Raw genomic sequence first — 26,402 nt, forward strand, 5'->3', positions numbered from 1 at the left:
CAGAGAACAATCACATCAGGGAAGTCGACGTGCAGGCTCAACATCAGCCTCTCAAGCCAACTCTCTGGTAAAATAGGGGCAACGTATGGTTCCAGCACCTATGTAACACATATTTGTCACGGGGACTGTGGCTTACGGCCACACCGCCCTGAACACGCCCGATCTCGTCCGAACTCGGAAGCCAAGCAGGGTCGGGCCTGGTTAGTACTTGGATGGGAGACTGCTTGGGAATACCAGGTGCTGTAAGCATTTTTCTCTCTTGTCTTCTCTTCTCTCTGCATGTCTTTTGTTGAAACATCTGTTGATCACCCTGTGATCCATCTTGCTGATCCTGGATCTGCTAAGGTGTCCCAGGTCATGGTTGCCTTTGATCCTCATACATTGAACTTTGTCCTGACAAAGGAGCAGTTCCAAAAAGTCAAACAGGGACTGCCTTTGCATTTGACGCAGTCAAACTGCATGCGCCTGGAGAAGCCAAAAGGCTTACAGCACCTGGTATTCCCAGGCGGTCTCCCCATCCAAGTACTAACCAGGCCCGACTCTGCTTAGCTTCTGAGATAAAACTCTGGCTTTTAGTCTGCGAAAAGAGAGTGAAAGTGAACTCCACTTTGAGATGGCTCTGGGATTGGGCCGACTGGGAGAATTGCTTGAAAAAAACCTCTACACCCAATGAGCGGTCAGAACAAAGCCTCAAGACCCCTAGTCTTTTGCACAGAGTAAAAGACAAAGCAGCCATTGAATAGGGCCCGATTGTTCCTACCTGGTCGGCCGAGGAGCCAGCGTCTCAACCAAGCAAAGCTCACCGTGGGGAAGGTGGCTATGCCAACTAGCCTGATGCACTGCTCCCGCAGTGTCAAATACTCGTACTCTGGTTTCTCTTCATAACGTACAAGTCTTTCGCCTTTTACTAAAGACTTCCGTGGAGAGCAGCATTAATGAGTTGTTTCTATTTTTGGAAGGCTTTGCCTTTGCGGGTGAAGCCCATTCTGTCTGTGCAAAGGAAATCTTCTTGCTGTGCCAAGTGACTTCTCGGAGTAGAGTCACCTTATTTCTTGAGACCGTGCCCATGTTCAAAGCCTGGAGCGCTAAATTGTTGTTGTTTGAACGGTGCTCAGTGGAGCGGGCGGGAGTGCAAAGTTGTACCATCTGAAACGGCTGAAGAGTGCTCACTGCAGCGGGTGGGCGGAGGTGCAAAGTGACGCTTTGTAGGCAAAAAAAGAGCACCGCCACAAGTGCGCATTGTGCCAGGAAGGGCTCTCGAACTGTTTGTGGTGCCTCCATCATGTCGGCAAACTATACTGGCATGAGGAGGCACCACAGCGCTAGATTTTTATTTAAAGAAAAAGAAGGAAAGCTTATAGAGATGTCCAGATTGGACTTCTCTCGGAAGCTAATTCAAAACATATTGAACTTCAAGCCAGACGATTTGAATTGCATCCTGTCATTGCCTTTTAACAAAGGTTTCGATGTAAGTTTTCGCACTGCAGCTTTGCTGCAGGAGTTTTGGATGAGATTTGGTAATGTGCAAGCCCAGTTTTCTGCGTTTACTGTTGAGAAACTTACTGACAATACTCTGAAGACAGTAATTGTCAGAATGTTCAATGAAATGGTGAACGCAGAAGATATCTGTATATGGTTGGGAAGATTCTGTACTGTTAAAGGCCAGGCAATGAAGGGATGTCGACGGCATCTGAAAGTGCGCCTGGAGGGTCCCCATCCAACAATGGCAAGACCCCCAGGGCTTCCAGGGCCTGAAACATCTCCCATCAATGATTGTCTTGGGAGAAAACAGAGGCTACATCCACTACCAGGGACAGCCCAAACTCTGCCGCAAATGTGGGGAGCACGGGCACCTGGTGGAGGCCTGCACGAAGGTGTTTTGTGTCAAATGTAGAGGAATCGGTCACACCTTCGAAGAGTGTACGAATGGCAGAAAGTGCAATCTCTGTGGAGAATCAAACCACCTCTTCAGAGATTGCCCAAAATCCTTTGCCAACAAATTGAAATCCAAAAAAACGCGGGAAGGAAATGGAGGGCAGACCGAGGCAGTTAACGAGCTACTTGAAACAGCTGGGCTGGAAAATTCAAACTTCCCGCCAAAATCCCTGAATGGTGGACAGCAGTCAGGTGAGGCCGAGGAGGGGGAGGGGCCTGCTACACCCCCACCAATGGAGAGTTCTGGAGAGGAGGAGGAGGAGGTGGTGCAGGCAGAAGGCGGAGCTAGTTCAGAATGTGAAGAAGTCCAATCACAGGATGATAGCGAGGATGCCTCCCTCCCAGATGCCCAGCAAACAAAGAGGCTTGCATCAGAATTGTCCTCTGATTCTCCTATAGTCTCAGAGAAGAGGGGAAGAGCTGGGACTACCTCAGACAGTTCATCTGTGGAGGAGCCCAGAGTCTTCCCCTCCAATTCACCAAATGAGGTCTCTTTTTTAAATGTAGTTCTGCAATCAACCCCTAGAGACTCAAAGTTTAACAAAACCTTGCAACAGAGGCCAACCCCCAGAGTCCGACCGGGGAATAGAGCTCAACACCCTCGCCTCTCACCTGTAGAAGTGAAGGAAGAGCTCCGTTCACAAGAAATTACATAACTGCTTTTAAGACATTTTAAATGTTTTAACCCTCATTTAGTCTTTTAAGATGTCATACCTGTTGTTTTTAACCATACTCATGACACTCACTCTCTCAACTATTAATGTGAGAAGTGTAAAGTCGAAAGTTAGAGCCCAGAGTGTTTTATCCTTTCTTAGTTCTTTTAAGTCAGATGTTCTTTTAATACAGGAATGCGGCCTACCGTTTTTAAAGCACTACAGACAGTGGGAGGAGATGTGGCCACAGACATCGTTGTGGAGTGGATCCAACCAAAACAAAAATGATGGAGTGGCCATTTTGATCAAAAACCCTCAGGTTCTGGTGAAGGGCAGCACTGTGGTGAGAGACGGACGGGCACTTTTAGCACATTTGACTTTTATGGGACAAGATTTTAACCTCTTAAATATTTATGGCTTCAACGAAAAAAATGACCGGTATGACCTTTTAGAAGACCTGCAGTCCCACATGCTAGGTAGGGCACCACTAGTTTTAGGGGGTGATTTTAACTGTATTTTAGGCAGGAGTGACAGAAAAAGAGCAGGGGAATTTTTTAAAGTTGACAAAACATCGGTTTTATTACAGGGCATATGCAAGGATTTTAAACTTCAGGACTGTTTTAAAACCATGCATCCCAGAGAGGAGGGCTTCACCTGGTTCAGTGGTGATGGCACCAGAGCCTCTCGTATAGACTACCTTTTTACACGGGACTGCCCACCAACCGATGCTAGATTGACCCCCGTTTTCTTTTCCGATCACCTAATGCTTTCCTGCACCCTATCACTATCTTCGGGTGTGACTTCCGGAAGTGGTCTGTGGAAACTAAACTGCTCCCTTTTAAAAGAAAATGAAATAGTTAGTCAGTACCGGGAGCAGTACCACGAGTGGCAGACCCTTCAAGACTTTTACGATACACGTGCACACTGGTGGGAAATGGTGAAGGAAAAGACCCAGACTTTCTTTAGACAGGCAGGTAGGAGAAAAAAGAATAGGGAAAACAGACGCATGATGGGACTGCAGAAGCGACTACAGCGCTATTTTAAATTAAACCAACAAGGGATGGATTTTAATGATGAAATAAAACAAGTGAAAACAGAGATGTCGATTTTAGCAGATATTAAAAGTAAGGGTGTCATTTTAAGAAGCAGGGAACGAGAAATAGAGGAAGGAGAGAAGTGCACAAGGTATTTTTTTAAGAAAATTGTGAATAAAGGGGGGGCCATTTTAAAGCTAACAAAAGAGAACGGGTGCACAGTTGATTCAATGGAAGAAATTAAACAAGCTGTTGAACAATTTTATCGTGAATTGTACGAACAAAAACCTGTTGAAATGGACACCATGACAGAAGTTTTAAATTTCATAGAAAAAACAGTAAAAGACAGTGTGCTTTTAACCCAAGATTTTACAATTTCAGAGTTAAATAAATGTTTTACAAATTTTAAGAAAGGGAAGTCCCCAGGACAAGATGGACTTCCCTTGGAATTTTATTTGACCTTTTGGGATATTTTAGCACCTGACCTGTTTACTGTTTTTATGGAATTTGAGCAACTTGACCGACTTCCTGACAGTTTTAGAGCAGGGATAGTGACTCTTCTTCACAAAAAAAAAGACAAGACTGACTTGAAGAATTGGAGACCGATTACACTTTTAAATTTTGACTGTAAACTTTTTAGTAAACTTTTAGCTTCACGTATGTCCTTGTTTTTAGAAGACCTGATTCACCCGGATCAAGCCTGTGCCATCCCGGGGAGGAAGATAACCGACAGCCTCGTACTGATCCGAGACACCATCTGTTATGCGAGAGACAGAAACATTCGGCTAGCAGTCCTAAATTTAGACTTTGAGAAAGCCTTTGATCGGGTCTCGCACCAGTACCTTTTCCAGGTACTGCAAAAAATGGGGTTCCCAGAAAGGTTTATAGCTTGGGTGGGTCTGCTGTACCGGGGCATTACCAGCAAATTCCTTGTTAACGGGCATCTGACAAAAGCAGTAAACATCCACTGCGGTGTCCGTCAGGGTTGTCCGTTATCTGCCCTCCTCTACATCATCTGTGTGGAACCACTGGCACAGAGCTTGAGAAGGGACCACAGAATCAATGGGGTGAGAGTCCCGGGGAGCGGGGGACTATCGACAAAGTGTGTTTTATATATGGACGACGTAAACATTTTATGTACAGACCTAATATCCATCAATAGGACTCTGGACTTGACTGACTGGTATGGACGGGCCTCTGGGGCAAAACTAAACAGAAACAAGACCCAAGCCCAATTTTACGGGCCATGGACAGCGACTGAGACTGCAGGACTCCCCGTGACTATAACCCAGACAAAACAGAAAATACTGGGGATTAATTTTGACAAGGAAGGGGGAGGGACATCAAACTGGCCAGACGTGGTAGGGAAAGTAAAGCAAAGACTAGGATACTGGGGACTTAGAGGACTGACCATTGAAGGAAAGGTTTTAATCATCAAAGCCGTGATTTTACCTTTGCTTTTACTAATCAGTTCTGTTTTTATCCCACCTAGAAAAGTGCTTTTAGACCTGGACCGAGCCATTTTTTATTTTCTGTGGGGCTCCAAGTGGGAAAGACTGAGGAGAGATGTAATGAAGAAACAAAAAGAGAAAGGAGGAAAAGGAGTGCCTGATTTTTATTTGTTTTTAGGAAGCAGATACACTACACTGCACATCCTACAGGCCACAGACCCATCCGGAAACCCCAAAACTAAAGCAATGACACGATTCTGGATGGGTTCTTACCTCAGAAGACTGAAGATTTTACCCACCGACCTAAAAGTGCCTGTGTCTTTTAGCCTGCCACCATCCTATGCTTTTATCCAGACGTTCTTAAAGCATTTTAACTTGGAGGCAGAGGAGTTGCATGTTTTAACAAACCACCGCTCTTTGATTTCTGTTGTGCAGGAGCGGGAACCAGTGAGTCCAGTGCGTGGGCTCGCGTTCGGCGAGCCCTCAACAGTTTGGTGCAACGTCAACCATTCCGCTCTCCCAAACAGACTCCGGGACCTGTCGTGGATGGTGGCCCATGAGATCCTGCCAGTCAGGTCCGTTATGCACTCCCGGGGCATGTCAGCGATCTCAACCTGCCCGCGACCGGGTTGTGGCGCGCCCGAGTCGGTGAGGCACCTGCTCTGGGAGTGCAGCGCTGCTGTAGACCAGTGGGCAACAGCCGGCTCCTTGCAATTCCCGTACTTGCCAGCAAGGGAGGTCCTCACAGCACAACTCGTGCTCTATGGGGTGAGCCAAACAAAAATAAAAAAGAATGACTTTGCCAAGCAGTGGCTCACCCTAGCCGCCATCAAAGACGCCATGTGGACCTCCAGGAACTTGCTGGTGAGGAAGCGCATGCAGATCCCCCCCGTGGCTGTGATCCGGATGGCCGCAGCGGCGGCTCAAGCGGCCGGAGCTGCAGGCGGCGGGCCTAGGACACATCCACAAAGAAGAATCGCCTCTGTGCCCATTCGGATGAAGGAGCCGGAGCTACACACAAAAAGGTCAAAGCAGCGACGGCCTGGCTCTCCGGGTGAGGCAGGTGAGAAGGAGCAACAGGGTGGGGATCTCCTCTGAGCACCACGACAGGATCCCGAGAGACCTACTGTTTGGGGGAGCGAAATGAGTTTCCCTGGGTAGGGACTCACTGCGCTCTTGCACAAAAAAAAAAAAAAAAAAAATGGACTTGGAAGAGAGCATTTTAACTAATGCACTCCTTTTTAAAGACACTCAATACAAACTGCTACTCGCATGAGAACTACTTCACATGTAGCTTTTACCTTAGACAACATTGACTTTATCTGTAATATCCCATGAAAAACTTGTTTTATTGTTGTTGTTTTAAATGTGGTTATACAGATTACACTTATTTATTGATGTTTTCATTCATAGGTAAAACATATGTCTTAAATATGAAGTTTTTATGAAAATGTGATGTATTAGTGTCAATAAATTTTTTCAAAAGAAAAAAAAAGAAAAAATCTGTTCTTATCAGTTTAATATCTGATACGTCCTCTATATGAGGACTACATGTTAAATGGATTTTTAGGCACAGGGGTTGAAAAAGGGGCTTGCTCCGTTCACTCCACGCATCGACCCGGTACTGCAGTGCCGCCGGGAACGGTGCACTCTTCCCAACTCTTGTGAAATAACAAAACCAGCGGTACATGGTGGTAGTTTCAGGGAGCCATTGTATTCTGACTTCTAAAATGGAACTATAATCTTTAGAAAAGACGCAGTTTATGAGCACGTCGTGGGATTGAGCTTCCCTGGTTTCTCTGTATGACCATGAACACCAAACTACACACAGAGAACAGAGGAGCTTGACAGACACACACTAAGTTATCTGAGAGTCCCATTTTCAGCTGCAGAGAACAATCACATCAGGGAAGTCGACGTGCAGGCTCAACATCAGCCTCTCAAGCCAACTCTCTGGTAAAATAGGGGCAACGTATGGTTCCAGCACCTATGTAACACATATTTGTCACGGGGACTGTGGCTTACGGCCACACCACCCTGAACATGCCCGATCTCGTCCGAACTCGGAAGCCAAGCAGAGTCGGGCCTGGTTAGTACTTGGATGGGAGACCGCTTGGGAATACCAGGTGCTGTAAGCATTTTTCTCTCTTCTCTCTGCATGTCTTTTGTTGAAACATCTGTTGATCACCCTGTGATCCATCTTGCTGATCCTGGATCTGCTAAGGTGTCCCAGGTCATGGTTGCCTTTGATCCTCATACATTTAACTTTGTCCTGACAAAGGAGCAGTTCCAAAAAGTCAAACAGGGACTGTCTTTGCATTTGACGCAGTCAAACTGCATGCGCCTGGAGAAGCCAAAAGGCTTACAGCACCTGGTATTCCCAGGCGGTCTCCCCATCCAAGTACTAACCAGGCCCGACTCTGCTTAGCTTCTGAGATAAAACTCTGGCTTTTAGTCTGCGAAAAGAGAGTGAAAGTGAACTCCACTTTGAGATGGCTCTGGGATTGGGCCGACTGGGAGAATTGCTTGAAAAAAACCTCTACACCCAATGAGCGGTCAGAACTAGGGGTGTGTTCAAAATATCGATACGGGGATACATCGTCGTGGGCCTCTTCACGATGCGTGTATCGATACGGAGGCGTCAGTATCGATACTTCACGTGCAACAAATAATTAGTCCCTACCGCTAATCAAATCCATGAAACTGCATGACAGTTGCTCCTTGCTATGCGCATTTCGGCCACACACGGCGGTAGCGCTGTAGAACTAGGCGGCAGCGCTGCTGACAATAGAAGAAGTGTTGCCTCCAGCCGCTTCAGTCAAACAAAAGTAGTCTAATGGAGGAAGGCGGTGGGGAAAAAATATTTTCGGCCCCAGCAAAGTTGAAAGCTCGCGTTTGGGAGAATTTTGGATTTCACAAATGTGAAAAAAACAAAGAGCTGGACATGACACACGCTGTCTGCAAACACTGCAGGCAAAAAGTGAAGTACTCTGGGAACACAACGAACCTCCACCTGCACATGACGAGGCATCACCCTAGCATCTCGGAAACTCCGGTAAATGCTACAGCCACAGGGGCACAAGCTAGTCTGAAGGCGGGGTTTCAAGCTAAATTCCCCTTAAGTTCACCAAAGTCGAAGAAAATTACCGAAGCTCTGTTGTCATACATATGCAAAGACTTGCGTCCGTACAGCTCCGTTGAGAACGAAGGCTTCCGGGCGCTAATCGCAGAATGTGAACCTCGCTACACTATGCCGACTCGTCGCTTCATCACTGAAACCGCTGTGCCTCGCCTGTATGATGAGGTAAAACGACACGTTATCGATTCCATTTCAGAAGCAAGCAGAGTAGCCATTACGTGTGACGGGTGGACGTCGAGGGCAACCCAGTCATATGTTACGCTGACATGCCACTTCATTTCTGAAAATTGGGAAATGCTTTCATATGTTCTGCAAACCAGAGTGCTTTTCGGGAGCCACAGCGGGCAGAATCTGGGCGAGTTGCTGCTCGAAGTCTTTGAGGAGTGGGGGCTTACATCTAAAGAACCAGTGTTAGTTACTGACAACGCCTCAAATATGGTCATTGCAGCAGAGCATGCCAAACTGCTTCACGTGCGATGCTTCGCGCATACACTGAATTTGGCTGCCCAACGTGCCCTGAAGACCACAGCAGTTGGGAGGCTGTTAGGAAAGATTCGCCACATAGTGACGTTTTTCAGAAAGAGTGCGCTGGCCAGCCAAGTCTTAAAGGAAAAACAAAAGCTCCTCAACCTTCCCACGCACAAACTCATGAATGACGTCCCAACCAGGTGGAACAGCGCGTTCGACATGGTCGAGCGCTTCCAGGAGCAGCAGCCCGCAATCTGTGCCACATTGCTGTCAGCTGAAGTGCGCAAGAATGCCAAGGATCTGTGGACGATGTCAGAAACCGACCTTACCAATGCTGAAGATCTTGCGAAAACCCTGCGCCACCTCAAAGTGGCAACACTCGTGATGTCAGAAGAAAAAACGCCCACCGTCTCAATAATTGCCCCGTTACAGGCACAGCTGTGTCAGAGCAATGCTGAGCAACCTGATGACTCTGGCATCGTTAAAGAAGCCAAAAGAGCACTGGCACAAGACCTGGGGAAGAGGTATTCCAACAAATCCTTCCTCCAGATGGCTTCAGCTCTGGACCCCCGCTTCAAAGCACTGCCCTTCCTCACAGAGGGGGAAAGAGATGACATCTTTGCAGCATTGGGACGAGAGGCAGCTGAATTATCAGAGGTTCGTCTTTTTTACATAATAATAATAACAATAATAATTACAATGATAATAATAATGATAATAACAGTATAATTACTTAATTATGATTAAGTCTAATTACTATACTAACAGTAATAAGAACTTTTTTTTTCCTGCTGCTTTTGAAATGAAGTATACTGTCTATCTACTATCACTACTACTAACACACCAATATATTAAAATGCAATATTGACGAAGTGATGTAGACCCAAACCACATCTTTGTAATGTTTGTTGGATGTTTTTTTTCTTCTTTTTTTTTGTATTTCAGAGAAAGGCTACTGAGGAGGAGGGTGACCATGAGCCTGCTGCTGAAGGAGAGCATGAAGGTCCAACACAACCTCCACCCTGTAAAAAGAGCTGTGCTCTTTCTGATTTATTTGGAGAGACATTCTCACCAGAGTTAGAGCAGGCCAGTCAAGCCAGTCCCATTACACAGGCAATGATCGAGGTAAACGCATACAGAGCCACTGAACCATTAGCGCTTTCAGCTGACCCACTGACTTGGTGGAGAAATCATGAAGGTGTGTTTCCACTTCTCTCCAAACTGGCAAGAAACACACTCTGTGTGCCTGGAACAAGCGTAGCAGCAGAGCGAATATTCTCAACTGCTGGTGACATAGTTACAGCTGAGAGAAGTGTTATCAAACCAGCCCATGTAGACCAGCTTTTGTTTTTGAACAAAAACTTGAAAATGTACCAGAGGAAGTAGGTTGGTATTAATATGAGGAGTACAGCCTTGTTCTTGTGCAGGCTATGTTTTCTATCTTAAAGTTTTATGTTTCTCAAAACTTGAAATATGTTTTGCACTACAGTCTTGTTACAGCCATGTTTCAAGTTAACCATTTTCAAAGGCAGCTGTATTTTTGCACAACAGCCCTGTTTTTGTCCATGTTTTAAGTTTTAAGTTTATCACAAGCAGAAGCAATCAATATTTTGCCCTACAGTCTTGTTAAGGCTAGGTTTTAAGTTTTCTTTTACCAAAGGCAGCTTTATTTTGTACTACATGCTTGTTAAAATCAATCTCTTTTTGCACTATGGTCTTATAAGGGCTATGTCTTAAGTTTTCTTGTTTCAAAGGCAGCTATATTTTGTACCACAGGCCTGTTAAGGTCATTTGTCTAAGCTCTCTAAGGTTTTACTTGTATCAAAAGAAATCTCTTCACACTACGGCCTTGTAAAGGCTATGTTTTAAGTTTACTTATTTTTAAGGCAGCTTTATTTCTGCACCACTTCGTTGTAAATGTGTTTATTACATGCACTAATAGAGAGTACTTGTTGGTCTAAAGCAAAATAAAAAAAACTATATTTGGTTACATATGTCTGTTTCTTTGTACAGCGTCTTCTTGGTTCCTGTGCCTGCCTGCATACTTTGACCCATCATCCAGGGGATGGTATAATTTGAAAGCAGAGTCTCTGTAAAATTCCACGAGGTGACATATGTTATGATGTACGGCCAAGGAGTTACAGGCTAAAATTTCATCTTATAAGCCTAAAATATCGGGATACGTATCGTATACGTACGTATCGCATGTATCGGGATACGTATCGTATCGCCACCCCTGTATCGGGATGCGTATCGTATCGCGAGGTGGTTGGCGATACCCACCCCTAGTCAGAACAAAGCCTCAAGACCCCTAGTCTTTTGCACAGAGTAAAAGACAAAGCAGCCATTGAATAGGGCCCGATTGTTCCTACCTGGTCGGCCGAGGAGCCAGCGTCTCAACCAAGCAAAGCTCACCGTGGGGAAGGTGGCTATGCCAACTAGCCTGATGCACTGCTCCCGCAGTGTCAAATACTCGTACTCTGGTTTCTCTTCATAACGTACAAGTCTTTCGCCTTTTACTAAAGACTTCCGTGGAGAGCAGCATTAATGAGTTGTTTCTATTTTTGGAAGGCTTTACCTTTGCGGGTGAAGCCCATTCTGTCTGTGCAAAGGAAATCTTCTTGCTGTGCCAAGTGACTTCTCGGAGTAGAGTCACCTTATTTCTTGAGACCGTGCCCATGTTCAAAGCTGGAGCGCTAAATTGTTGTTGTTTGAATGGTGCTCAGTGGAGCGGGCGGGAGTGCAAAGTTGTACCATCTGAAACGGCTGAAGAGTGCTCACTGCAGCGGGTGGGCGGAGGTGCAAAGTGACGCTTTGTAGGCAAAAAAAGAACACCGCCACAAGTGCGCATTGTGCCAGGAAGGGCGCTCGGACGTGAAACAGTGGAGGGTTATCGCTTCTCGGCCTTTTGGCTAAGATCAAGTGTAGTATCTGTTCTTATCAGTTTAATATCTGATACGTCCTCTATATGAGGACTATATATTAAATGGATTTTTAGGCACAGGGGTTGAAAAAGGGGCTTGCTCCGTTCACTCCACGCATCGACCCGGTACTGCAGTGCCGCCGGGAACGGTGCACTCTTCCCAACTCTTGTGAAATAACAAAACCAGCGGTACATGGTGGTAGTTTCAGGGAGCCATTGTATTCTGACTTCTAAAATGGAACTATAATCTTTAGAAAAGACGCAGTTTATGAGCACGTCGTGGGATTGAGCTTCCCTGGTTTCTCTGTATGACCATGAACACCAAACTACACACAGAGAACAGAGGAGCTTGACAGACACACACTAAGTTATCTGAGAGTCCCATTTTCAGCTGCAGAGAACAATCACATCAGGGAAGTCGACGTGCAGGCTCAACATCAGCCTCTCAAGCCAACTCTCTGGTAAAATAGGGGCAACGTATGGTTCCAGCACCTATGTAACACATATTTGTCACAGGGACTGTGGCTTACGGCCACACCACCCTGAACACGCCCGATCTCGGAAGCCAAGCAGGGTCGGGCCTGGTTAGTACTTGGATGGGAGACCGCTTGGGAATACCAGGTGCTGTAAGCATTTTTCTCTCTTCTTCTCTTTTGTTGAAACATCTGTTGATCACCCTGTGATCCATCTTGCTGATCCTGGATCTGCTAAGGTGTCCCAGGTCATGGTTGCCTTTGATCCTCATACATTTAACTTTGTCCTGACAAAGGAGCAGTTCCAAAAAGTCAAACAGGGACTGCCTTTGCATTTGACGCAGTCAAACTGCATGCGCCTGGAGAAGCCAAAAGGCTTTCAGCACCTGGTATTCCCAGGCGGTCTCCCCATCCAAGTACTAACCAGGCCCGACTCTGCTTAGCTTCTGAGATAAAACTCTGGCTTTTAGTCTGCGAAAAGAGAGTGAAAGTGAACTCCACTTTGAGATGGCTCTGGGATTGGGCCGACTGGGAGAATTGCTTGAAAAAAACCTCTACACCCAATGAGCGGTCAGAACAAAGCCTCAAGACCCCTAGTCTTTTGCACAGAGTAAAAGACATAGCAGCCATTGAATAGGGCCCGATTGTTCCTACCTGGTCGGCCGAGGAGCCAGCGTCTCAACCAAGTAAAGCTCACCGTGGGGAAGGTGGCTATGCCAACTAGCCTGATGCACTGCTCCCGCAGTGTCAAATACTCGTACTCTGGTTTCTCTTCATAACGTACAAGTCTTTCGCCTTTTACTAAAGACTTCCGTGGAGAGCAGCATTAATGAGTTGTTTCTATTTTTGGAAGGCTTTACCTTTGCGGGTGAAGCCCATTCTGTCTGTGCAAAGGAAATCTTCTTGCTGTGCCAAGTGACTTCTCGGAGTAGAGTCACCTTATTTCTTGAGACCGTGCCCATGTTCAAAGCTGGAGCGCTAAATTGTTGTTGTTTGAATGGTGCTCAGTGGAGCGGGCGGGAGTGCAAAGTTGTACCATCTGAAACGGCTGAAGAGTGCTCACTGCAGCGGGTGGGCGGAGGTGCAAAGTGACGCTTTGTAGGCAAAAAAAGAGCACCGCCACAAGTGCGCATTGTGCCAGGAAGGGCTCTCGGACGTGAAACAGTGGAGGGTTATCGCTTCTCGGCCTTTTGGCTAAGATCAAGTGTAGTATCTGTTCTTATAGTAGTTTCAGGGAGCCGTTGTATTCTGACTTCCAAAATGGAACTATAATCTTTAGAAAAGACGCAGTTTATGAGCATGTCGTGGGATTGAGCTTCCCTGGTTTCTCTGTATGACCATGAACACCAAACTACACACAGAGAACAGAGGAGCTTGACAGACACACACTAAGTTATCTGAGAGTCCCATTTTCAGCTGCAGAGAACAATCACATCAGGGAAGTCGACGTGCAGGCTCAACATCAGCCTCTCAAGCCAACTCTCTGGTAAAATAGGGGAAACGTATGGGAATACCAGGTGCTGTAAGCATTTTTCTCTTCTCTCTGCATGTCTTTTGTTGAAACATCTGTTGTGACACAGATTTCTGAATAATATGCATCCTATTCTAATACAAAGCTTTTATACTAGTCTCATGCCATTACTACATGGAACAATTTTCTATTAATATCCCATAGTTATACAGATTTATAACTACAGTAATGCAATCGTGTCAGCCTCTGTGCTTTTTTCCCCTCTATAACTTGTAAACTAAACAACTGGTTATACTATACAGGATGGCTGTGTGTGTGTGTATTAGTGTGTGTGTGTCTGTCTGTGTGTGTTTACAGAAGCAAATGGATCCTCTGATGCCTGTGCTGTCCATCCTGGACACAAGCTTCCCTAAGGACAGGCAGCAGTGTGTGCTTGGGATGACCAAGGAGGCCAAGGACTTCCTTAAGGCACATGCACGGGACCGTGAGACAGTGGACAGTAGGCTGAGAGACTCAGACAAGGCTTACAAATAAGGTGAGAAGAGTGCATGCACAACCCTGTGCTTACAACTGCACTACTGTCTAGACATGATTACTTTAATTTTGTTCCCCTTTATTTATCTGTCTACAGCTTTGAAGAAATGCCAGATCGTCACACCCTCTCCAACTGAGGCGCAAGTCCTGGGGCAGCTGGTGATGACCTTTGGCCAGTACACCAGCAAGAGCTTCAAGTGGCTGGTCGAGAATGATGTCGGCTACTGCAAATAGTAAGTGTGGTACACTAAATGTGATCGCCATGTGAATAGTGTTATAACTTAATAGTACTGTATCACTATGTTACATTACTATGCCATTTCAGAATCGTCAACCGCCACATGAAGGAGATGAGGCACCCTGAGAAGAGGAAGACCATCAACGACGAGTGGCTGAAGGAGCAGCTGGTCAAGTACGCGCACCTCTTCACCACCGTCTCGTGCCACCTGGAGGTGAATGTGGACCGGGCCATCTATGGACAGGGGAGGTTCAAGTCGTTCACCTACCTGGAGATGTGGCAGTGGTACAGCCTGCACAAGAGGCTCCTGGCGGATCCTCAGGCTGGCAGCGACGCTGAGAGGAAGAGGGCGCAGGAGGCCTACACGTCGGTGACACAGTGGCTCCTCATGAAGGAGGATGACATCAATTCAAAGGCCCTGAAGAGGTTCAGAAAGTACATTATGGACAAGGAGGTATGTGTGCAGGTGAACATGTGTATAAAGGAATAACATAACAAATGTATTGAGCACAACTGAAATGTAATATTCCTCCTAATACCTCAGCAGGGTGTAGCCACTCCTTCCACCGCATCTGCTTCCTCCAACAAGCCCCCAGCAGCATCTGCAGCAGCAGCAGCAGCACCACCCACCACCAGCAAGGCCCTCCATCACCTCCTCCTCCTGCATCTCCCTCCATCACCAGCAAGGCCCCAGCAGCATCTGCAGCAGCAGCAGCAGCAGCAGCACCCACTGCCACCATCAGCAAGGCCCCTCAATCACCTCCTCCTCCTGCACCTCCCTCCATCACCAGCAAGAATCGTCCATCAGCCACACCTACCTCCACCACAAAGCCCCCTTCAGCACCAGCAGCAGCAGCAGCATCCCCCACCACCACTGCGAAGCCGAAGAAGAAGGCCTCCTCCAAGTCGGCTGCCCCAACACCATCGCCTGCCACCCCAGCACCCCGTGCAGCTGTGCCTACCTCTTCACCGGTACCCTCCTTCTTTGCGCCCCGTCCATCAGCCACCACTGCCACCTCAGCAGACCCCAGCTGGGAAGACGACGCTCTGCTTGTGGAGGCTCTGTCCACCTACGAAACACAAGGTACATATTCATTTAACACAAGTTGTATTAGTTTACTGGCTAATAGCACACAGATCGTGCATGTCACATCCAGTGGGCTGCTGTAATGAAAAGCCTCATTCGACAGTGTGGATATACTATAATCAATGTGTTTTGGTTTTTTTTGTATTTACAGAGAGCCAGTCACAGGAGGCAGTTGGTGGTGAAGACGCCATCCTGTTTGAAGGATGGCACAAATCCTGGGAGGCTGAGGACAGCGGGCTGCCCGAGCAAGACATTAAGTGGCTGAAGGAGGATGAGGAGAGGGGGCTCTTTCTGAAGCCGCGGCCCTTCTCTGACATGTACGGCAGGAAGAGGTGGAGGAAGATCCTGAAGAGTGAAAAGATGTGGTTCCACCCTCCCGAGATGCCCGGTGTGGTGGATGGCAGCACTGTCCCCGTGGCAGACAGTTTCTTCCGACACCGCGTCTTCTTCTGGAGGCCAGTTGGTGTGTGGCGCTACAGCGTCCGCTGCACCGAGCCCGGCTGCCCTGCCAAGGACAACCCGAAGGCTTTCCTGTACCACTGTGGCTACGGCAACACGGTGAGGCCCATCTGTGACATCAACGGCTGGTAAATGACTGATACTGAGGCCCAGTGACTGATCTTGACTTGTCTGAACTTTTTTTTTCTCTTATCTTTGATGTCACTTCATGTTGTTGTTTGTGTATATAGTTTCCTGATTGCACTCCTACATGCACATGTATACAGTTCTCATTTTTATTGTTCACTTACACTTGATTTCTTGTTTGTTCCCATATCTGCTGTGGCACATACTCCACATGGCTCTTCTGTCTGCCGACTGCTCCTGGTCAGTCAGTCTGTCTGTCTCTCTCTCACACACACACACACACTTAATTTCAAATATCTTTTCATGACAAATGTGCACTATACATGTCTTCACTTTGTTTACCAAATGAGCATGCAACTTGTTTGTTCCCATATCTGCTGTTGCACATGGCTCTCTCTCCTGTCTGCCCACTGCTCCTGGTCAGTCAGTCTGTCTCTGTCTCACACACACACACTCTCCCTCCACCTCCACCTCACCCGCCCCCCCCCCCCCCCCCTTCTCGCTCTCTCTCCCCCTCACACACTTAATTTCAAATGTCTTGTCATGAAAAATGTGCACTATACATGTCTTAACTTTGTTTACTAAATGAGAATGCACTTGAATAAATGCACTTCAGCCATTAAAGTGCCTTGAATCGCAGTAGCAGTGTGTTGTGTCATTTCTTATTCCAAGTCAACACTTGTTCTCCTTCAATCTATTCATTATAATGTAACCTACCAGTAATTATAATCATTCATGATATACCATCATCTGTAATAATAAACACACGAACAGCATTCAACTGTGAAGAAATAAAAAAGTTTATTGACTTAATAGACAATGTTGCAGAGGTAACAGTGTGTCATTTCCCCCATAATCAATGTCTCCATCACCATGTAGGCCTCAAACCAGCGGGTCGACCAATGGGAAGACAAAAATAAGAGCTTTAGAGGTTTTGTTTACGTTCACATCCACATGTTTCTAATAATAGCCACACCAATTAGTCTCATGTCTTTTTTTAACCACCTTTTTCTTTTTTTCATACAATACCAAGTACCAGCTGGTGGGTGAAAATTAATAAATCACTCAAATGAAGTGATCAATAGACAACAATGCAAGCATTAAAACACGATTCAATGTCCAACACTCCCAATTAGACAAAACACTTGTATAAAACGATCATTTAAATCGTATTTTGTACATTTCCCTAGATTCACCCTGCCACAACACTTCACCACATGGCCTGGCAGCTTTTGACAGCTAATTGACCAATAGTACAGCATGCCCATGATTTCCAATCCCTCCCTCTCCATGGATTTGATTGACAAATCTTTTACCCAATAATGTGCCTTATTTGTCCTACAGTCTACATCTGATTTTGCACTTTGTACGCGCTGAGGGCCGCTCGCAAGGGTCAGCACAGCCGGTGTGCAATGGCTGAGCCTCGTCCTGGGTGAACCACCTTCTTGATCATGGTATCTACCCTGCCAGGTAAGTATGAGTTGGAACTGTCAGAGGCTGACACCTCTTTTCCAGGTGCCTCACTCGGCCGGACGGTGCAGCAAATTCAACTGTCTGCAGTGCCATGCCAGCAGCTAACCTGAATCTGAAAAGCTTGCAGATTAAAACATTCCGGCTTTTCTTCATCTTTCTGATCAGTTCTTGTTTCAACAACCAAGGAACTTGGAGCACAAATTGATTTAGTTTTTCCACTCTCCCCATCTCTAGAGCCACACCCACCCACACTGGGAAAATTCTTAGTTGAGGCAAACCCTCACGGCTTAATATCTCCAGTGCAGAAATGCTGCCGTATTCTCATCTCGTTGTTGCCATCACTAAGGCAACGCCCACCTGCCTGGGGTGACTGCACTGTATGACCTCACCTGACAACTGCGCAGCTGCATATCAGCTGTGCAGACCTGCCGCAGCATTCAGCAAACCTTGCAAAACATGGGTTTTAAAGATGGAAAGGTGTCGTTAAAGCAGCAACACCAGGACAAAAACCAAGGTAGAGTTGCCCAGGGATATTTACGTTATACAGTCAAATCAGAGGAGAGCGCGAACGCAGTCCCCCACTACCAGAAATTATGCAGTCGAGATTCCCACATTTGGAGAATTCGCAAGGGTCAGCACAGCTAGTGTGCAATGGCTGAGCCTCGACCTGGGTGAACCACCTTCTTGATCATGGTATCTCCCCTGCCAGGTAAGTATGATTTGGAACTGTCAGAGGCTGACACCTCTTTTCCAGGTGCCTCACTCGGCCGGACGGTGCAGCAAATTCAACTGTCTGCAGTGCCATGCCAGCAGCTAACCTGAATCTGAAAAGCTTGCAGATTAAAACACTCCGGCTTTTCTTCATCTTTCTGATCAGTTCTTGTTTCAACAACCAAGGAACTTGGAGCACAAATTGATTTAGTTTTTCCACTCTCCCCATCTCTAGAGCCACACCCACCCACACTGGGAAAATTCTTAGTTGAGGCAAACCCTCACGGCTTAATATCTCCAGTGCAGAAATGCTGCCGTATTCTCATCTCGTTGTTGCCATCACTAAGGCAACGCCCACCTGCCTGGGGTGACTGCACTGTATGACCTCACCTGACAACTGCGCAGCTGCATATCAGCTGTGCAGACCTGCCGCAGCATTCAGCAAACCTTGCAAAACATGGGTTTAAAAGATGGAAAGGTGTCCTTAAAGCAGCAACGCCAGGACAAAAACCAAGGTAGAGTTGCCCAGGGATATTTACGTTATACAGTCAAATCAGGGGAGAGCGCGAACGCAGTCCCCCACTACCAGAAATTATGCAGTCGAGATTCCCACATTTGGGGAATTAGCAAGGGTCAGCACAACCGGTATGCAATGGCTGAGCCTCGTCCTGGGTGAACCACCTTCTTGATCATGGTATCTCTCCTGCCAGGTAAGTATGAGTTGGAACTGTCAGAGGCTGACACCTCTTTTCCAGGTGCCTCACTCGGCCGGACGGTGCAGCAAATTCAACTGTCTGCAGTGCCATGCCAGCAGCTAACCTGAATCTGAAAAGCTTGCAGATTAAAACAGTCCGGCTTTTCTTCATCTTTCTGATCAGTTCTTGTTTCAACAACCAAGGAACTTGGAGCACAAATTGATTTAGTTTTTCCACTCTCCCCATCTCTAGAGCCACACCCAACGAACACTGGGAAAATTCTTAGTTGAGGCAAACCCTCACGGCTTAATATCTCCAGTGCAGAAATGCTGCCGTATTCTCATCTCGTTGTTGCCATCACTAAGGCAACGCCCACCTGCCTGGGGTGACTGCACTGTATGACCTCACCTGACAACTGCGCAGCTGCATATCAGCTGTGCAGACCTGCCGCAGCATTCAGCAAACCTTGCAAAACATGGGTTTTAAAGATAGAAAGGTGTCGTTAAAGCAGCAACGCCAGGACAAAAACCAAGGTTGAGTTGCCCAGGGATATTTACGTCATACAGTCAAATCAGGGGAGAGCGCGAACGCAGTCCCCCACTACCAGAAATTATGCAGTCGAGATTCCCACATTTGGAGAATTCGCAAGGGTCAGCACAGCCAGTGTGCAATGGCTGAGCCTCGTCCTGGGTGAACCACCTTCTTGATCATGGTATCTCCCCTTCCAGGTAAGTATGAGTTGGAACTGTCAGAGGCTGACACCTCTTTTCCAGGTGCCTCACTCGGCCGGACGGTGCAGCAAATTCAACTGTCTGCAGTGCCATGCCAGCAGCTAACCTGAATCTGAAAAGCTTGCAGATTAAAACACTCCGGCTTTTCTTCATCTTTCTGATCAGTTCTTGTTTCAACAACCAAGGAACTTGGAGCACAAATTGATTTAGTTTTTCCACTCTCCCCATCTCTAGAGCCACACCCAACGAACACTGGGAAAATTCTTAGTTGAGGCAAACCCTCACGGCTTAATATCTCCAGTGCAGAAATGCTGCCGTATTCTCATCTCGTTGTTGCCATCACTAAGGCAACGCCCACCTGCCTGGGGTGACTGCACTGTATGACCTCACCTGACAACTGCGCAGCTGCATATCAGCTGTGCACACCTGCCGCAGCATTCAGCAAACCTTGCAAAACATGGGTTTTAAAGATGGAAAGGTGTCGTTAAAGCAGCAACACCAGGACAAAAACCAAGGTAGAGTTGCCCAGGGATATTCACGTTATACAGTCAAATCAGGGGAAAGCGCGAACGCAGTCCCCTACTACCAGAAATTATGCAGTCGAGATTCCCACATTTGGGGAATTCGCAAGGGTCAGTACAGCCGGTGTGCAATGGCTGAGCCTCGTCCTGGGTGAACCACCTTCTTGATCATGGTATCTCCCCTGCCAGGTAAGTATGAGTTGGAACTGTCAGAGGCTGACACCTCTTTTCCAGGTGCCTCACTCGGCCGGACGGTGCAGCAAATTCAACTGTCTGCAGTGCCATGCCAGCAGCTAACCTGAATCTGAAAAGCTTGCAGATTAAAACAGTCCGGCTTTTCTTCATCTTTCTGATCAGTTCTTGTTTCAACAACCAAGGAACTTGGAGCACAAATTGATTTAGTTTTTCCACTCTCCTCATCTCTAGAGCCACACCCAACGAACACTGGGAAAATTCTTAGTTGAGGCAAACCCTCACGGCTTAATATCTCCAGTGCAGAAATGCTGCCGTATTCTCATCTCGTTGTTGCCATCACTAAGGCAACGCCCACCTGCCTGGGGTGACTGCACTGTATGACCTCACCTGACAACTGCGCAGCTGCATATCAGCTGTGCAGACCTGCCGCAGCATTCAGCAAACCTTGCAAAACATGGGTTTTAAAGATGGAAAGGTGTCGTTAAAGCAGCAACACCAGGACAAAAACCAAGGTTGAGTTGCCCAGGGATATTTACGTTATACAGTCAAATCAGGGGAGAGCGCGAACGCAGTCCCCCACTACGAGAAATTATGCAGTCGAGATTACCACATTTGGAGAATTCGCAAGGGTCAGCACAGCCGGTGTGCAATGGCTGAGCCTCGTCCTGGGTGAACCACCTTCTTGATCATGGTATCTCCCCTGCCAGGTAAGTATTAGTTGGAACTGTCAGAAGCTGACACCTCTTTTCCAGGTGCCTCACTCGGCCGGACGGTGCAGCAAATTCAACTGTCTGCAGTGCCATGCCAGCAGCTAACCTGAATCTGAAAAGCTTGCAGATTAAAACACTCTGGCTTTTCTTCATCTTTCTGATCAGTTCTTGTTTCAACAACCAAGGAACTTGGAGCACAAATTGATTTAGTTTTTCCACTCTCCCCATCTCTAGAGCCACACCCATCCACACTGGGAAAATTCTTAGTTGAGGCAAACCCTCACGGCTTAATATCTCCAGTGCAGAAATGCTGCCGTATTCTCATCTCGTTGTTGCCATCACTAAGGCAACGCCCACCTGCCTGGGGTGACTGCACTGTATGACCTCACCTGACAACTGCGCAGCTGCATATCAGCTGTGCAGACCTGCCGCATCATTCAGCAAACCTTGCAAAACATGGGTTTAAAAGATGGAAAGGTGTCCTTAAAGCAGCAACGCCAGGACAAAAACCAAGGTAGAGTTGCCCAGGGATATTTACGTTATACAGTCAAATCAGGGGAGAGAGCGAACGCAGTCCCCCACTACCAGAAATTATGCAGTCAAGATTCCCACATTTGGGGAATTCGCAAGGGTCAGCACAGCCGGTGTGCAATGGCTGAGCCTCGTCCTGGGTGAACCACCTTCTTGATCATGGTATCTCCCCTGCCAGGTAAGTATGAGTTGGAACTGTCAGAGGCTGACACCTCTTTTCCAGATGCCTCACTCGGCCGGACGGTGCAGCAAATTCAACTGTCTGCAGTGCCATGCCAGCAGCTAACCTGAATCTGAAAAGCTTGCAGATTAAAACAGTCCGGCTTTTCTTCATCTTTCTGATCAGTTCTTGTTTCAACAACCAAGGAACTTGGAGCACAAATTGATTTAGTTTTTCCACTCTCCCCACCTCTAGAGCCACACCCAACCCACACTGGGATAATTCTTAGTTGAGGCAAACCCTCACGGCTTAATATCTCCAGTGCAGAAATGCTGCCGTATTCTCATCTCGTTGTTGCCATCACTAAGGCAACGCCCACCTGCCTGGGGTGACTGGACTGTATGACCTCACCTGACAACTGCGCAGCTGCATATCAGCTGTGCAGACCTGCCGCAGCATTCAGCAAACCTTGCAAAACATGGGTTTTAAAGATGGAAAGGTGTCGTTAAAGCAGCAACGCCAGGACAAAAACCAAGGTAGAGTTGCCCAGGGATATTTACGTTATACAGTCAAATCAGGGGAGAGCGCGAACGCAGTCCCCTACTACCAGAAATTATGCAGTCGAGATTCCCACATTTGGGGAATTCGCAAGGGTCAGCACAGCCGGTGTGCAATGGCTGAGCCTCGTCCTGGGTGAACCACCTTCTTGATCATGGTATCTCCCCTGCCAGGTAAGTATGAGTTGGAACTGTCAGAGGCTGACACCTCTTTTCCAGGTGCCTCACTCGGCCGGACGGTGCAGCAAATTCAACTGTCTGCAGTGCCATGCCAGCAGCTAACCTGAATCTGAAAAGCTTGCAGATTAAAACACTCCGGCTTTTCTTCATCTTTCTGATCAGTTCTTGTTTCAACAACCAAGGAACTTGGAGCACAAATTGATTTAGTTTTTCCACTCTCCCCATCTCTAGAGCCACACCCAACGAACACTGGGAAAATTCTTAGTTGAGGCAAACCCTCACGGCTTAATATCTCCAGTGCAGAAATGCTGCCGTATTCTCATCTCGTTGTTGCCATCACTAAGGCAACGCCCACCTGCCTGGGGGGACTGCACTGTATGACCTCACCTGACAACTGCGCAGCTGCATATCAGCTGTGCAGACCTGCCGCAGCATTCAGCAAACCTTGCAAAACATGGGTTTTAAAGATGGAAAGGTGTCGTTAAAGCAGCAACGCCAGGACATAAACCAAGGTAGAGTTGCCCAGGGATATTTACGTTATACAGTCAAATCAGGGGAGAGCGCGAACGCAGTCCCCCACTACCAGAAATTATGCAGTCGAGATTCCCACATTTGGGGAATTCGCAAGGGTCAGTACAGCCGGTGTGCAATGGCTGAGCCTCGTCCTGGGTGAACCACTTTCTTGATCATGGTATCTCCCCTGCCAGGTAAGTATGAGTTGGAACTGTCAGAGGCTGACACCTCTTTTCCAGGTGCCTCACTCGGCCGGACGGTGCAGCAAATTCAACTGTCTGCAGTGCCATGCCAGCAGCTAACCTGAATCTGAAAAGCTTGCAGATTAAAACACTCCGGCTTTTCTTCATCTTTCTGATCAGTTCTTGTTTCAACAACCAAGGAACTTGGAGCACAAATTGATTTAGTTTTTCCACTCTCCCCATCTCTAGAGCCACACCCAACGAACACTGGGAAAATTCTTAGTTGAGGCAAACCCTCACGGCTTAATATCTCCAGTGCAGAAATGCTGCCGTATTCTCATCTCGTTGTTGCCATCACTAAGGCAACGCCCACCTGCCTGGGGTGACTGCACTGTATGACCTCACCTGACAACTGCGCAGCTGCATATCAGCTGTGCAGACCTGCCGCAGCATTCAGCAAACCTTGCAAAACATGGGTTTTAAAGATGGAAAGGTGTCGTTAAAGCAGCAACACCAGGACAAAAACCAAGGTTGAGTTGCCCAGGGATATTTACGTTATACAGTCAAATCAGGGGAGAGCGCGAACGCAGTCCCCCACTACCAGAAATTATGCAGTCGAGATTCCCACATTTGGGGAATTCGCAAGGGTCAGTACAGCCGGTGTGCAATGGCTGAGCCTCGTCCTGGGTGAACCACCTTCTTGATCATGGTATCTCCCCTGCCAGGTAAGTATGAGTTGGAACTGTCAGAGGCTGACACCTCTTTTCCAGATGCCTCACTCGGCCGGACGGTGCAGCAAATTCAACTGTCTGCAGTGCCATGCCAGCAGCTAACCTGAATCTGAAAAGCTTGCAGATTAAAACACTCCGGCTTTTCTTCATCTTTCTGATCAGTTCTTGTTTCAACAACCAAGGAACTTGGAGCACAAATTGATTTAGTTTTTCCACTCTCCCCATCTCTAGAGCGACACCTAACGAACACTGGGAAAATTCTTAGTTGAGGCAAACCCTCACGGCTTAATATCTCCAGTGCAGAAATGCTGCCGTATTCTCATCTCGTTGTTGCCATCACTAAGGCAACGCCCACCTGCCTAGGGTGACTGCACTGTATGACCTCACCTGACAACTGCGCAGCTGCATATCAGCTGTGCAGAGCTGCCGCAGCATTCAGCAAACCTTGCAAAACATGGGTTTTAAAGATGGAAAGGTGTCGTTAAAGCAGCAACACCAGGACAAAAACCAAGGTTGAGTTGCCCAGGGATATTTACGTTATACAGTCAAATCAGGGGAGAGCGCGAACGCAGTCCCCCACTACGAGAAATTATGCAGTCGAGATTCCCACATTTGGGGAATTCGCAAGGGTCAGCACAACCGGTGTGCAATGGCTGAGCCTCGTCCTGGGTGAACCACCTTCTTGATCATGGTATCTCCCCTGCCAGGTAAGTATGAGTTGGAACTGTCAGAAGCTGACACCTCTTTTCCAGGTGCCTCACTCGGCCGGACGGTGCAGCAAATTCAACTGTCTGCAGTGCCATGCCAGCAGCTAACCTGAATCTGAAAAGCTTGCAGATTAAAACAGTCCGGCTTTTCTTCATCTTTCTGATCAGTTCTTGTTTCAACAACCAAGGAACTTGGAGCACAAATTGATTTAGTTTTTCCACTCTCCCCACCTCTAGAGCCACACCCAACCCACACTGGGATAATTCTTAGTTGAGGCAAACCCTCACGGCTTAATATCTCCAGTGCAGAAATGCTGCCGTATTCTCATCTCGTTGTTGTCATCACTAAGGCAACGCCCACCTGCCTGGGGTGACTGCACTGTATGACCTCACCTGACAACTGCGCAGCTGCATATCAGCTGTGCAGACCTGCCCAGCATTCAGCAAACCTTGCAAAACATGGGTTTTAAAGATGGAAAGGTGTCGTTAAAGCAGCAACGCCAGGACAAAAACCAAATTAGAGTTGCCCAGGGATATTCACGTTATACAGTCAAATCAGGGGAGAGCGCGAACGCAGTCCCCTACTACCAGAAATTATGCAGTCGAGATTCCCACATTTGGGGAATTCGCAAGGGTCAGCACAACCGGTGTGCAATGGCTGAGCCTCGTCCTGGGTGAACCACCTTCTTGATCATGGTATCTCCCCTGCCAGGTAAGTATGAGTTGGAACTGTCAGAGGCTGACACCTCTTTTCCAGGTGCCTCACTCGGCCGGACGGTGCAGCAAATTCAACTGTCTGCAGTGCCATGCCAGCAGCTAACCTGAATCTGAAAAGCTTGCAGATTAAAACACTCCGGCTTTTCTTCATCTTTCTGATCAGTTCTTGTTTCAACAACCAAGGAACTTGGAGCACAAATTGATTTAGTTTTTCCACTCTCCCCATCTCTAGAGCCACACCCAACGAACACTGGGAAAATTCTTAGTTGAGGCAAACCCTCACGGCTTAATATCTCCAGTGCAGAAATGCTGCCGTATTCTCATCTCGTTGTTGCCATCACTAAGGCAACGCCCACCTGCCTGGGGTGACTGCACTGTATGACCTCACCTGACAACTGCGCAGCTGCATATCAGCTGTGCAGACCTGCCGCAGCATTCAGCAAACCTTGCAAAACATGGGTTTTAAAGATGGAAAGGTGTCGTTAAAGCAGCAACGCCAGGACAAAAACCAAGGTAGAGTTGCCCAGGGATATTTACGTTATACAGTCAAATCAGGGGAGAGCGCGAACGCAGTCCCCCACTACCAGAAATTATGCAGTCGAGATTCCCACATTTGGGGAATTCGCAAGGGTCAGCACAACCGGTGTGCAATGGCTGAGCCTCGTCCTGGGTGAACCACCTTCTTGATCATGGTATCTCCCCTGCCAGGTAAGTATGAGTTGGAACTGTCAGAGGCTGACACCTCTTTTCCAGGTGCCTCACTCGGCCGGACGGTGCAGCAAATTCAACTGTCTGCAGTGCCATGCCAGCAGCTAACCTGAATCTGAAAAGCTTGCAGATTAAAACACTCCGGCTTTTCTTCATCTTTCTGATCAGTTCTTGTTTCAACAACCAAGGAACTTGGAGCACAAATTGATTTAGTTTTTCCACTCTCCCCATCTCTAGAGCCACACCCAACGAACACTGGGAAAATTCTTAGTTGAGGCAAACCCTCACGGCTTAATATCTCCAGTGCAGAAATGCTGCCGTATTCTCATCTCGTTGTTGCCATCACTAAGGCAACGCCCACCTGCCTGGGGTGACTGCACTGTATGACC

The 26,402-nt window shown here is 47.4% G+C and overlaps 19 non-coding genes and 3 pseudogenes across 19 annotated transcripts; 9 read left to right on the top strand and 13 right to left on the bottom strand.

Moving 5' to 3' along the window:
* Window positions 1–130: 130 nt before the first annotated feature.
* LOC142375683 (5S ribosomal RNA) lies at window positions 131–249 on the top strand. Its single transcript, XR_012769021.1, has one exon. It is a non-coding gene; the product is annotated as a 5S ribosomal RNA (ribosomal RNA).
* A 614-nt stretch (window positions 250–863) lies between these two features.
* On the top strand, window positions 864–968 carry LOC142372299 (U5 spliceosomal RNA; annotated as a pseudogene).
* A 5,574-nt stretch (window positions 969–6,542) lies between these two features.
* On the top strand, window positions 6,543–6,728 carry LOC142370434 (U2 spliceosomal RNA). The gene has a single exon (XR_012767860.1). It is a non-coding gene; the product is annotated as a U2 spliceosomal RNA (small nuclear RNA).
* Window positions 6,729–7,092: 364 nt separating this feature from the next.
* LOC142400948 (5S ribosomal RNA) lies at window positions 7,093–7,211 on the top strand. Its single transcript, XR_012773014.1, has one exon. It is a non-coding gene; the product is annotated as a 5S ribosomal RNA (ribosomal RNA).
* Window positions 7,212–11,155: 3,944 nt separating this feature from the next.
* LOC142373913 (U5 spliceosomal RNA) lies at window positions 11,156–11,268 on the top strand. Its single transcript, XR_012768601.1, has one exon. It is a non-coding gene; the product is annotated as a U5 spliceosomal RNA (small nuclear RNA).
* Window positions 11,269–11,572: 304 nt separating this feature from the next.
* Window positions 11,573–11,763, top strand: LOC142366770 (U2 spliceosomal RNA). The gene has a single exon (XR_012766872.1). It is a non-coding gene; the product is annotated as a U2 spliceosomal RNA (small nuclear RNA).
* Window positions 11,764–12,127: 364 nt separating this feature from the next.
* LOC142401238 (5S ribosomal RNA) lies at window positions 12,128–12,236 on the top strand (annotated as a pseudogene).
* A 597-nt stretch (window positions 12,237–12,833) lies between these two features.
* Window positions 12,834–12,946, top strand: LOC142373920 (U5 spliceosomal RNA). Its single transcript, XR_012768603.1, has one exon. It is a non-coding gene; the product is annotated as a U5 spliceosomal RNA (small nuclear RNA).
* Window positions 12,947–13,250: 304 nt separating this feature from the next.
* Window positions 13,251–13,432, top strand: LOC142370734 (U2 spliceosomal RNA). The gene has a single exon (XR_012767874.1). It is a non-coding gene; the product is annotated as a U2 spliceosomal RNA (small nuclear RNA).
* A 3,912-nt stretch (window positions 13,433–17,344) lies between these two features.
* Window positions 17,345–17,469, bottom strand: LOC142366695 (U1 spliceosomal RNA; annotated as a pseudogene).
* A 548-nt stretch (window positions 17,470–18,017) lies between these two features.
* LOC142366388 (U1 spliceosomal RNA) lies at window positions 18,018–18,181 on the bottom strand. Its single transcript, XR_012766805.1, has one exon. It is a non-coding gene; the product is annotated as a U1 spliceosomal RNA (small nuclear RNA).
* Window positions 18,182–18,729: 548 nt separating this feature from the next.
* On the bottom strand, window positions 18,730–18,893 carry LOC142366452 (U1 spliceosomal RNA). Its single transcript, XR_012766823.1, has one exon. It is a non-coding gene; the product is annotated as a U1 spliceosomal RNA (small nuclear RNA).
* Window positions 18,894–19,442: 549 nt separating this feature from the next.
* On the bottom strand, window positions 19,443–19,606 carry LOC142366198 (U1 spliceosomal RNA). The gene has a single exon (XR_012766741.1). It is a non-coding gene; the product is annotated as a U1 spliceosomal RNA (small nuclear RNA).
* Window positions 19,607–20,155: 549 nt separating this feature from the next.
* LOC142402023 (U1 spliceosomal RNA) lies at window positions 20,156–20,319 on the bottom strand. Its single transcript, XR_012773266.1, has one exon. It is a non-coding gene; the product is annotated as a U1 spliceosomal RNA (small nuclear RNA).
* Window positions 20,320–20,868: 549 nt separating this feature from the next.
* On the bottom strand, window positions 20,869–21,032 carry LOC142365978 (U1 spliceosomal RNA). The gene has a single exon (XR_012766689.1). It is a non-coding gene; the product is annotated as a U1 spliceosomal RNA (small nuclear RNA).
* A 548-nt stretch (window positions 21,033–21,580) lies between these two features.
* LOC142366126 (U1 spliceosomal RNA) lies at window positions 21,581–21,744 on the bottom strand. Its single transcript, XR_012766723.1, has one exon. It is a non-coding gene; the product is annotated as a U1 spliceosomal RNA (small nuclear RNA).
* Window positions 21,745–22,293: 549 nt separating this feature from the next.
* On the bottom strand, window positions 22,294–22,457 carry LOC142401797 (U1 spliceosomal RNA). The gene has a single exon (XR_012773207.1). It is a non-coding gene; the product is annotated as a U1 spliceosomal RNA (small nuclear RNA).
* Window positions 22,458–23,006: 549 nt separating this feature from the next.
* On the bottom strand, window positions 23,007–23,170 carry LOC142365787 (U1 spliceosomal RNA). The gene has a single exon (XR_012766650.1). It is a non-coding gene; the product is annotated as a U1 spliceosomal RNA (small nuclear RNA).
* A 549-nt stretch (window positions 23,171–23,719) lies between these two features.
* LOC142402411 (U1 spliceosomal RNA) lies at window positions 23,720–23,883 on the bottom strand. Its single transcript, XR_012773363.1, has one exon. It is a non-coding gene; the product is annotated as a U1 spliceosomal RNA (small nuclear RNA).
* Window positions 23,884–24,432: 549 nt separating this feature from the next.
* On the bottom strand, window positions 24,433–24,596 carry LOC142365793 (U1 spliceosomal RNA). Its single transcript, XR_012766652.1, has one exon. It is a non-coding gene; the product is annotated as a U1 spliceosomal RNA (small nuclear RNA).
* A 548-nt stretch (window positions 24,597–25,144) lies between these two features.
* LOC142401896 (U1 spliceosomal RNA) lies at window positions 25,145–25,308 on the bottom strand. The gene has a single exon (XR_012773232.1). It is a non-coding gene; the product is annotated as a U1 spliceosomal RNA (small nuclear RNA).
* A 549-nt stretch (window positions 25,309–25,857) lies between these two features.
* LOC142401970 (U1 spliceosomal RNA) lies at window positions 25,858–26,021 on the bottom strand. The gene has a single exon (XR_012773246.1). It is a non-coding gene; the product is annotated as a U1 spliceosomal RNA (small nuclear RNA).
* Between the last annotated feature and the right edge of the window lie 381 nt (window positions 26,022–26,402).

The sequence above is a fragment of the Odontesthes bonariensis genome, chromosome 2, assembly GCF_027942865.1.
Source record: "Odontesthes bonariensis isolate fOdoBon6 chromosome 2, fOdoBon6.hap1, whole genome shotgun sequence".
NCBI classification, from domain to species: Eukaryota; Metazoa; Chordata; class Actinopteri; order Atheriniformes; family Atherinopsidae; genus Odontesthes; species Odontesthes bonariensis.